Source organism: Saimiri boliviensis, chromosome 1 (assembly GCF_048565385.1).
Source record: "Saimiri boliviensis isolate mSaiBol1 chromosome 1, mSaiBol1.pri, whole genome shotgun sequence".
Lineage (NCBI taxonomy): Eukaryota > Metazoa > Chordata > Mammalia > Primates > Cebidae > Saimiri > Saimiri boliviensis.
The window spans coordinates 213,097,623-213,110,133 of NC_133449.1; the positions used below are offsets into that span (position 1 = coordinate 213,097,623).

At 38.0% G+C, this 12,511-nt stretch overlaps 1 long non-coding RNA gene and 1 pseudogene across 1 annotated transcript in view; one reads left to right on the plus strand and one right to left on the minus strand.

The window, feature by feature from the left end:
- The window catches only part of LOC141580763 (uncharacterized), a 415,102-nt gene that overhangs the window by 96,196 nt on the left and 306,395 nt on the right, over nt 1-12,511 (minus strand). The gene's annotated exons all lie outside the window — the stretch shown is intronic.
- On the plus strand, nt 7,312-7,800 carry LOC141581794 (large ribosomal subunit protein eL21-like; annotated as a pseudogene).

Sequence of the window (12,511 nt, forward strand, 5' to 3'; positions counted from 1 at the left end):
GCATAAGAGCATCCATCCCCACCCCAGTCCAATGGTAACAGCAGAGAGGCTCCTTCCAACCCATTGCAAAGAGCAGGGCTGGGGAGATTCTGATAAGTTTCTTTCATTGTGTATGCTGAGCAGATCATGAGAATAAATTCTTTCTGAACCTGAACTTCAGTTACTAACAGTTTGTGAAGTCATTTGAGAAAGGAACTAAGCTAAATAAACATGGTTTCATTGGTGGATTTATGACACTTTACAAGCAAGATATATTAATAATTCCTTGGTATAAGGCCAAGTTCTGGGCTCTGCCAGTCCTCTGCACATATATTAAAACAAATGGGAGTCTCACCCTAAGTGTCCAAGGACAGGGCAGGGTTCAGGCTATTCCTTCCCATTGTTAAACAGTGGATGCTGTGTTGAGCTTTAGTCTGGACCAGATAAAAATGATGCTAAGAATGTTCATCGGTAAAGATGAAACAGGTTCAAACAGCAAAATGAGACTTGCCAATCAAAGTATCAAGGAAGGACAGGGAGTGAGTTCCTGCATCTCCGTCTTGTGAGTGAGTCTAGGTGCCTGTGGCCAGGAAAATGCTGTGAGTTCCTGCATCTCCAGATGACCAAAATATCTGTGAAAAGGTAGTTTTGTATGTGCCTGGATGTAAGACACAGAACCCCTTTATATTTGAGCCTGTTGAAGCCCCTTATACTCCATTTTAGACAACTATTGTTTAGGGAAGACCAATTTGCCTACATAGACCTCAATTTTAGTTGCTTGTAGAGGCAAATCTGATGAAATCTATGTTGTAATTAAATGGAGCCAAGTACCGACTCCCTAGATATTCTGATATAATTGGCCAATGATTATACCCTATAATCAATTTTTTTTCTGTGAACTCTCAGGTGATTCTAAGGTGCAGCCAAGGTTGGAAAGCACTAACTTGATAAAATCAGCATTTTTTTAAAGAATGGCAGATTTAGCAATTATCCTTAAAATTATGATAACCCCACAATGACAAATGTGGGATTTCATTGTTAATCTTTAATAGGTGACAATTTAAAAGTGTTTTTAAATACAATCAGGGGTCAAGTTGGTGATTATGAGTCTTTACCTACAAGTGTTATAAAAAATAAAAATCCTACCTAGTATTATACCAATCGGTGATTGATACTTGGATAAAATTTCTGATGACAGTATCTAGGGATGCCTTATAAGGTTGTTAAGATTATGCATTGCACAACTCCAAGGATTTGTTGCATTAATACAATGTTCACATCTCGTTGCCTAGCTAATATTAAGGCTTTTGTCATATTTAGACGTATGTGGAAAGATGTTCCTCTGACCATTTTGCACAGAAATGATAGAAGTAGCTTTTTTCACTCAGTGGAGCCGAATTTTTCCTCTCAGTTAACTGACACGGGATAAAATAGAACGTTCTCATCTGACGTTGGAGACAGAATTTGTGGTCAACGTCTGTTCTTTATAGCAATCCAGCATCCCTGCCTCCTTTATCTGGTATTAGACACCCCACTCCCACTCCGCCAACACACACATAGTTTTTCCCCTGGAGGAATCCATCCCATGTTGTCTGTATGTGGCCGGACTGGCCCCTACCCTCATTGCCACCACGGAGGTGAACACATGCTAGGTCTGGTCAGTCAGATCACCCCTGACAGTGATTGTTCAACAATTGACACAGGACTCGAGTGGAGCCTATCAGAGTGGAGACAGGAGTTTTTTTAATCAGACCTGAGAAGATGCTCTCTCCATGGAGTTTATAAAGCTAATAGAATTTCTATTAGCAGAAGGTGTTAACTGTTCTCCAATGTCTGTTCCCTCTTTTTTCACAATAATACAGTTTCAGCTAGGCAAATGGTCTTATACAATATGTACAATAAAAGTCTACATTTTCCAGTCTTTCTTGCAATGGGATGTAAGTGAAAATGTCATATGAGAGCTCTCAGAAATCTTTTTAAAGAGACAGTTGCTTTGTACCCTTCATTATTACATCTCTCCTCATGCATCTGCTGCTTGGGACATGGACATCATGGCTGGAGCTCCATTTTGAACCAGGGATGGCAGGGCAGAAAGCCGTAATGATAGGCAGCTGAAGTCTTCATGGGACGTAATTGTCTTACTTGCCCTGAATTATTTACAACTAGATCCTTATGTGAGAGAGAAATAAATGATCTTGTTTAAGCCATTTAGCATTTTTCCTGTTACTTGCCGCTGTAATTAACTGCTGATTAATTTTGGTTAATTCATTTTCTTAATCAACATGTTCACCACACACAGAGACATTGCCTGAGCATGAAGACAACTCAGAGAAAGGCAGAGTAAAACCAAAAAGAATTCTGTTAATATAATTTGAGTCACCGGATCTAGTCATGCCTGAAACCATGCTATATTTTGAGTTTTTTAGTTAAATAAACCAGCCCAGCCAGCCTATTTACTTTCTTGCTTAGGATTTTAAAACTTGAGTTTCTGTCATATGTAACAATTGAAGTCCAGATGAATCTAGCAACAATGAGAAAGTATGCTCTCAATAATGTGTATGACATTATTTTGACCAATTATGGACTCTAGAATTAGGAGTCGGAATCAATTTATCTTGATATCTCCAGATTGTCTAGAGACAGAGAAGTCTAAACTGACATCTGGATTATATTATCATCCACCTTATTCCTTTGCCATGGGCATATTGTTTCTATTATTTTAAATACTACATGGAGCTCCAGAGGCTTGCAAGACATATGAATACATTTCCCTGGAAATTAATAACACAGGAAGATTCACCTGGTTTCAAAGTACAGGAGGGACTGAAAGGATTTTGAAGGGTGGAACTGAGTGCCAGAGACCAGTTAGGAGTAGGAATTGAGATAACAGGGGCTTAGCGTTCGTGTGAACACATACAAAAAGACAACAGTTAAGAAAAATAAAATCTGACCTGTAGCTTTAACACATGTTCTGTCCTACTGGTAATTTATGTTAGTAAAGTGGTTTGCAGTTCATGGAGTATTTTCACATATATTATCTCATTTGATACTTAATAATTCTTTGAAATAAGCCAAGTCAGTAACTAGTTTAACTATTTTACAGAAGTGAAAACTGAAGCTTAATGTAGTTACGGGTCTCACCAAAAGTCATGTTGGTGTCAGAGCAGGGGCCAAAACCCAGATTTTCTGATCAGCAGTCCAATCTGGATGCACTGGCTCTTGCTGTACAAAGACCCACCTATAAGCAAAATTTGATTTTCAAGCAACTTCATTCAGTTTTGTTTGTGAATTCTACTTCACTGTTAGTCATTTCATTGTTCTCTTCTTACTCATGACCTGTCCAGAGCAGTGATGTAGGCTGAGAAACACAACTTTATCCTAATATGAATCATCTTTATAATGCAATATTAGAACCAAGGAGTGTGTGTCGGGGGGACTGGGGGAGTGGAAGGAAGAAGTACCAAACAGCAACAAAACCTACAACCTTTCGTCCCAGAGAATAAATTTATGTTAATTCAAAAAATCTTTTTCTCTGCTTACTGCCTCCAATATGAGATCACCTCTCATTCATTATGGCACCAGTAGGCCTGATGATTTTAATAATTTACCGTTTCAAGGAGCCATGGAAAGAGAAAGGAAATTGCTTTTAGACAATGTGTTATTCAAGCAAACGGAAATGGTTTCTGAACCACAGAAAACAAATAAACATGCCTCTACCTGGAACTTCATTAGTGTTTTCCTGTTGTCTGGTGCTGAAGGATGTGCCTGAAAACAATGGTGCAGTGTCTGCCTGGAGAGTCTGAATTTTAGTGGGGCTATCTGGACTCTAAAAGAAGAAGATGATGACTACGTCTAGGACCACTGAACTTGGATGAACTCCTAAATGCTGGGTATGAAACCACGTGCTAAATGTCTTTCCATAGAGCAAAATAAGACACCAAATCCTTAATAGTCAGCTCAGTTTTCATAACTTCCCAAGAAGCATATTTTATTATGACTCAAAATATAATGCAAATATACCACGTATAACATTTATACTTGGTGCTCTGGTGACACTGTTAAGCCTTCTAAAAGAATTACCCATCTTCTGTTCTTATCATGTCTATTGATGTGTCTTTGATCCTTTGCTTATAAATTTAAAAATACGATGTTTGGAATTCTGTGGGATCCTGCTGAATTCCTTAGGACCATGGTCAAACACATAGCTAAATGGTTATCCTTTTCCGTAATGTTATTCTTGGGCATGGAAAGGACTATCTTTTTAATAAAGGAAAATTGGCAAGAGGATTTCTTCTTTCAGTGCAGGCCTGGTTTGGCACAAAATGTGAGGTGTTAGAGATGCAAACATCTCATCCTCAGATCCATAGCTGGCAAAAAAAATCAAGAGGACACATTTCCCTGGCAAAGCTCAGCCATCTGCAGCACCACGGTGGGCCTCAACTCTCTGGACTGACGTTCGATCAAGTGGTAGAAATCCAAAGTAAAGCAATGTGACCTGGCAAACAGAGGCTCCTGCAGCAGAGTGTGTGATTTCTTCCATTCCTACGGAGATCCTCATTTGGCTGGAGGTCCACCCGAGAGACCAAGTGTTTCCAGATATTTGGCAGAAAAAGAAATACTCTCTTTTCAACTTTCCCTAATTCAAAGAAATAGAATGCGGACAAGAAAATATGGGTATCATCCATCTTTTTGATATAGCATTAATAGCTATAGAGATTTTAGTGTTTACACAATAATGGTGCTAACAGTGGCTGCTTATAAGATCATTATAAGAATACATTTTTTCTAAGCTATAAGATATGCTGATAGTCTATCACCTCTCAATATGTGTATGCATGTATCTATTCATATGTATATATACATGTATGTACCGGATGAAATATGAATGACGAAATATGAATGCATGTGTATACATGCTCAGTGCTTGTGTATATGCATGTGTGTGTGTGTATATACAAGTGGTATATTTAGCATGCAGGACTCAGGAGGTATAATGACAAAAAGCCATTTTCTTTTCATTTTCTATCTTCTGCTGTCTTTCATAGGTAGAGGACATCTTCCTCTTCCCATGGATAGACATAAGAAATCCTTTTTCTAAGCATACTTAGGATATAGAAAATCCTGCAGTCACTTTAAGTTGTAAAATATAATCCTTGATTCAGATATTAAAAATTCCAGCTGCACGTACGAACCAGTGTGGCAGAAGCTACCATGTTCTCCACGCCATTCCCCATTCCATTTACCAGGCAGGTATACCCATCTCTCAGTTGCTGTGAAGGTTATCTAGGCATGGTTTCCAGAGGGTTCTCTCAGAATTGCCCTTAGCTGGCAAGTATCATACTGCCCGGGAAATCTTGACCCCCTCACCACACATACATCAAAGACCTACTACAAAGGAACCAAAGGCCAGCCTGTGGTTCTAGGAGAAGCAGTCTGCAGTGCAACTTACATACAAACCTGTCCCCCAAAGATGAGGCCAAGGCTAGATAGACGTCACCTGAAATCATATACTTGCTCAGCTTCTTCTTCATCCCTAACCTTACTTTTTCTAAAGACCATTTCTTAAAATTTTGTTCTCCCCTGAATCCCACTCTCAGACTCTGCTTCTAGAAAACCCAACCTAAGAAAACAAAAATCTCTATTTTAATTCAAAATTAAGACTCCCTACCCTCTGCTGAAAGCTGTAAGCAGAAAGGTTGCCAGCCTTAAGAGAAGGGAGGTGGTTAATTTCCCATTACATCACCTGCCCACCACCACCCTGCTCATGACCAGCTGGTTGCTATTATCAAACCATTTTCCTGTATCAATTGAAATGAACATATGATTTTTTTTTTATTTTTAAGATTACAAATATACTGAAATTCATTGAGATTTTATAGTGTTGACCATTCATATACTTCTGGTGGGAAAAAAAAGTACTTATGATGATGCTTTGTATATTTTGAGGCTATATTTTTAGCACACACTCACATCCCTTTAGTTTCTACTCCTGTCTTCTCCACATTGATTTTATCTAGAATTTTAGTTCTAGATTCTTAAAAGCTTCCCCCAACCCTACCCACCCACTACCTTCACTTTTTTAATTTTTTTAAGACAAAATAAACTTGAGAATATTTATTTAGTCATCCTTATTTTCCATATTTTTGGCTGCATCTCCTAGATTTATTTTTCTTCCTATTGCAGCACATTCTCCAAGACTGTTTACAAAGTGGCTCTTTGTATAGTAAACTTGGTATGATTAAGAACATCTCCATTAGACCCTCCATGATGTTGAAATCTGGCTGTCGGTGTCCTCTGTGTGGCAGATCCCCAAAAGTAAGTTTGACAGCCAGCCCCCAACCCTGTAGCCTCTGCATTACAACAATGAGCTTTCCAAGTGACCTCTTGTGCTCCTCAGGTCTTGACCCCAAAAATGCACCTGAACTTGCTTTCTGCTGAGATCTCCTTACCTAGGAGGAAGCTCCTGGGAGAGGTTTCTTAAGTTAACTCAAGCCTGGCTACCTTCACTGGACCCAAAAGAAACTCATGTACCATTGGTATTCCAAATTGTTAGCTCCCACCACTTCCTAATTTATCTCCTCACTAGGGTCTTGATATGGTTTGGCTGTGTGCCCACCCAAATCTCATCTTGAATTGTAGCTCCCACAATTCCCACGTGTTGTGGGAAAGACCCACTGGGAAGTGATTGAATCATGGGGGCTAGTCTTTCCCATACTGTTCTTGTGATAGTGAATAAATCTCATGAGATCTGATGGTTTTATAAAGAAGAACTCCCCTGTACAAGCTCTCTCTTTCCTGACATCATGTAAGATGTGACTTGCTCATTCTTGCCTTCTGCCATGATTGTGAGGCCTCCTCAGCCACATGGAACTATGAGTCCATTAAACATTATTTTTTTTAAATAAATTACCCAGTCTCAGGTATGTCTTTATTAGCAGCATGAAAACAGACTATTACAGGCCTCATGAGTGCTCTTCCCAACACCACATCACCCCCCACCCCTGAGAGGAAAAATACAGCAAACTCCTGGGTACAGACACCAGGTTCTTTCAAATACTTTCTCACAGCTACTACACTCTAGAACTGGATAGAGGCTTTGATGTTCTGTGGCTTAGGAAAACTTCAGCTTAGGAATTAGACAGCAGCCTTCCTTCTAATAGGTATCAGGCTAGAAATAATAGGAAAAATATAAAATGTTTAATAGAAAAAAATAAGCAAGCAAATAATATAATCAGCTAATTTGCAGAAGGTAAGAGTTCAGTAATCAATTAAGCCAAAGCCAAAGAAAGATAGGCAAACTCAGCTGCAACCACCATCTTCCAGTAATTCACCAAAATGACAAACACAAAGGGAAAGAGGAAAGGCACTAGATATATGTTCTCTAGGCCTTTTAGAAAACATGGAGTTGTTCCTTTGGCCATGTATATGTGAATCTATAAGAAAGGTGATATTGTAGACATCAAGGGAATGCGTACTGTTCAAAAAGGAATGCCCCACAAATGTTATCATGGCAAAACTGGAAGAGTCTACAATGTTACCCAGCATGCTGCTGGCATTGTTGTAAACAAACAAGTTAAGGGCAAGATTCTTGCCAAGATAATTAATGTGCATATTGAGCACATCAAGCATGCTAAGAGCCGAGATAGCTTCCTAAAACGTATGAAGGAAAATGATCAGAAAAAGAAAGAAGCCAAAGAGAAAGGTACTTGGGTTCAACTGAAGCACCAGCCTGCTCCACCCAGAGAAGCACACTTTGGGAGAACCAATGGGAAGGAGCCTGAGCTGCTGGAACATATTCCCTATGAATTCATGGCAGAATAGGTGTTAAAACAATAAATAAAAGACCTCTGGACTGTAAAAAAAGAAAAAGAAAGAAAGATGGGCAAACTCACTAGTGATCAATCAAACAAGAAGTCGTTACACACCAATGAAATCACAGGAAAAAAATATAAAAGCTGATACCACCAATGAGTAGAGAGAAAGTAGAGAAAGGGAATTTCCTACAGACATTGCTTGTGGAAGAACAAATTAGTATAACTACTTTGGAGAGTAATATGCCACTTCCCAGAAAAACTGAAAAGTGTGCATAGCACATTAATTATACTTCTAGACGTGTCCTTCAGGCCTAGAAACAAAATTTGTCTCTGTGGCCAAGAAGAACTCTACAAAGATGCTTTTTCCTACACTGTTTTGAAACAGGGGAAAATGAAAAATAACCTAAATGTTTATAAGAAATAGATGAATAAATGATAATTTATTTATACAATGGAATACTATGCAGCTGTTGAAATGAATGAATTAGATCTACATGGATAAATTTCAGAAGCATACTACTGAAGAGACAGCACCAATCTAAAGTTGCAAAATGGTACATTTGATTCCATGTATGTAAACTTTTAAAGCACAAAATAATATATGTGCTCATGAACATACATATATAGAACAAAAGTATGAAAACCTTCATAAAAACGCTACCAGCAAATTCAGAAGAGTGGTGACTCCCAAGGATAGGTAAGACGGATGGAAAACAGATGGGAAAAGGATAATAGCAAATGCATTCATAATACTTCCTTACGAACACCAAAACAAAAATGATCTGAAGCTAATAGACAAAAGGCTAACGTGTTAAATCTAGCAAGGTAGACACATGAGTATCTGTTATGCTTATTTTCTGTATGTTTAGAATACTCAGCAACAGTAGCATACAGGAATAAGTTTGGCTGACCATTTGGAGGCCAAGCTTGTTTCTGATCTCTACTAAAGGCAGTTATGTCCTCTAGAACACATATCTTGAATCTCAGTTCTTTTCTTTGTAAATGAAAGATAATAACATTTTGCCCCAGCCTGCTTCAGTGTTTGGAAGATGACCAAATAATATAGTAAAAAGCCACCTTGAAAACCATTAAGAGTTTTAAAAAAAAGTTTAAAGACTTATTGCTGTTTGTATGTTGACATGTAAAATATGGATATCCATCAAATATAATAATGCTAGTTCAGAGGCCCAATATCAACATATTGTACATCTTTACCGTGGGTTTCTTTTTTTCTTTTCTAAACAGAGTCTTGCTCTGTTGCCAGGCTGAAGTGCAGTGGCAAGATCTCGGCTCACTGCAATCTCCGCCTCCCGGGTTGAAGCGATTCTCCTGCCTCAGCCTCCCGAGTACCTGGGACTGCAGGCACGTGCCGCCATGCCCAGATAATTTTTGTATTTTTAGTAGAGACAGGGTTTCACCATGCTGGCCAGGATGGTCTCTAACTCTTGACCTCATGATCCACCTGCCTTGGCTCCCAAGGTACTGGGATTACAAGGCGTGAGCCACAGCACCCGGCCCTACTATGGGTTTTTATATGGCTATTTTGGCTGCAAAATTATTCTTGTCATGTTAGTGGCTTGACAAGGAGAGGGAGAAAATTGGGCCCTATCATTCCTCCCAAATCTATCCTTGAAACACTCTAAGGATTTGAGAGTTAAAGCACAAAGGTCTACCAGCAACCACTGGGAGAAAAACACTGCATGTAAACATGGTGAGTTAGGAAATACCAGTTTCACAAAGAGGACCACTGGCTAAGAAGCACCATGTATACTTCTACTTAGAGCTTAAAATTTTTATTTTAAATTATACCTTTTGGAAACGGATGTAAAGTGAAGGGAGAACAATAGGAGCTTTTAACTCGGGTACTCTTCTCAGTTGTGATCTTCTTAATGAATGAAATCTCCTCGAAAACATTTGTTAGATAGAAGCAATTAAGGCTGAGGCTCTATCCTCTCTCCACTAATTAATTACAGCAAATGAGCCTGTAATGTGCATCATAACAACTTAATAAGCTGGACCAAACTATTTTAGATTCTGCCATGTGAGTATTTCATCATTGCTGGGCTATGTAAATTAGGTAAGTAATATCTGAACATAAATAGTTTATGAATTACCTGTGTCCTTCAAAATAAACTCTATGTCTTAAGCAGATGTGCTATTTATAAGAAAGCGGTGAGAGCAGAGAATGGTATAGCAGATATGAGGACAGGGAAAGGAGGTGGAGACAGGAAAAACATGAGAGCTTACACAAACCATCACGTTGTCTTCAATAATTTAATATCCATCCTTTCTGCAGCATGTTACAGCAGCCAACTGGGTGACATTCCAACAACTCTGTCACATTTTTCCCTTTTTTGACATCATTGGTTATATTGTCAATTCTCGCCTCAAATATCTAACTGAACCTGGATCAAAGTGTGACTAATGCAAGTTCTTTAGTAATGTCTCTGCTTTTAATGAAACTTTAAGGACAATTAGTGACTCATTGAGTCAGTGAATAGACTTTGTACATCTGGGGATGAGTTCAAATATGGCTTACTGTCAACGTAACAAGCAAGGGCCTCAGACCAGCTGTGAATAATCTCAGTGATCAATTATCTGAAACTTTAAAGGCTGGTTTCTTTAAAAATAAAAGGTCAATATGTCGTCCAGAGAATAGCATCTGCTACCACCTCAGTGTGTTAATTGAGTAACTTCAGCAAATGTCAAACAGATCATCATCTCCCCTTCCCCAAAGTACAAATTATTCACTGCCCACGAAGGTATAATTCAAGCATTTTCAGATTGGAAGGAGAAAAGAAGGCATAGGCAAGCAGATTTGGAAGTTAAGGAGGTTTATCAGGTAATCTTCTCTGTGGACCCTTCTTTCCTGTTTATTATTTGTGTCAAGTTCCTCCAGAACATAGGGCCAGGAATTTCCACTACAGAATGAAAAATACAGTGGAACAATTCTCTTAAATATTTTTGAAACATGAGCTGTTTAGGCTCAGAGGGGAGCATACCAGTTTTACCAACCAGAAGAATAAGCATAAGTCAGTGACAAAGAGAAATAATTAATCAGTTCTCTTCCTCTCTTCTCATTGTTGCACCCATCATCTCTGGGAGGTAATGGGTAAAAATGAAGACACACACACACAGAATCTATTTGAGGCTTAAGGGCAACTTTATTAGTAACACAAACTGGAATGTATTGAATTCTGAACACATTTATTGAAGTCTGTTCCAAAATACATTTCATCCTCAAATTTATGATGCTCTTACAATAAGGAGTAAGTATATGTATACCTTTTAGGAGTAATGGTTTTGGTAACATTTTGGACAGAATTGACACTGGACTACAAAACTGGAGCTCTAACTCATTTCTTCTCTTACAACATCCCTTTCATCTCCTCTTTCCTATACACGGTCTATTTTTGGCAAGTTCTTAATAAGATGTCAAATAATAAAATTTTCAGGTGTGTCCTCTTCCAAGTAAATATGTGTTTTTAAAAGGCAACTCCAAAACTGCAAAGCCTTTAAAGCTCAAAGGAATGACAGGCACAGAGATAGGATGGTAGATGATCGAGCCTCAGTGTCATATCAGTACTTCACTGATCCGTTTACTGCTAAGGCCAATCGGGAGACACTTGACCAATCAGAACAGATCAGTGAGGAGATATCTACATTGTGCTTACTGTTGTCCAGTAAATGAGAGAGTTTAAAGGAATTCCAGCTTTGAGAAAATTGTTCTTGAATTCGATGTTTTCATTAAAATATTCCCTGCATACAAAAATATCCACACAAGCCATTTGAAAAGGCATGGGATCAGTTTAAATCTTAAGTGTCCTAAAGTGTAAGAAGGTTCAGTCAGCAATATACGACCAACTAAAACCTTTTTCTTTAACAAGTAAATCCAATGCTTTTATATACCTTTGTCATTCATCGACAAGCCATAAATCTACTGTGTGTTTGCTTAGAACAGAAAACTTGAGATACAATCAATCTTACTTATATTTCTCTGACTCCTACTATTCTCAAGATATTCTTTCCTTAACTGTCACACTCTGCCTGTGGTTTTGCACAAAGTCTCAAATGCTCCAATCTCTTGGCTAGGTTAACAAGCTTATCCAGCTCACCTAACTGTGGAGGCCTTATGTGAAGTTCCATGATGGCACTTCACAGAACAGCTTGGCAGCTTGAATTCTAATAGAAAAGGTCTCTTAAACAGTAGCTCATTTTATTTACATCAAGTTTATCAATGTCATATCAACCCTAGAACACTATTCTCATTTAAGAAACAAATTCCATCAAGACAAGTTCTTCTCTAGGCTTGTTCCTTCTGTTAGCATAAGGGCTGACATTTAAGGAAGGTATAATGGTGCAAAATATTTAATCTCATCTAAAGATTTATATAAGCTATTCAAATTCTAAAAAGCAATGCAGTATTTTCCTTGAACCTGTTCACATTTGTTATACATCAAATGATTGATTTTCATGAAATCCTCCTCTTTGCTTGGCAGAAAGTTGTTGTCTTTATCTATATATAAATATAAAAAATATAATATATATTATTATATAAATAATACAATATAAATATTATTTTATATATATTATATATATATATATATATATATATATATATATATATATATAATTATGGCCTCTGTTATCCTGTCTTTTTGATGAAAGCCATTTTAACTGGAGTGAGGTGATATCTCATTATGGTTTTGATTTGCATT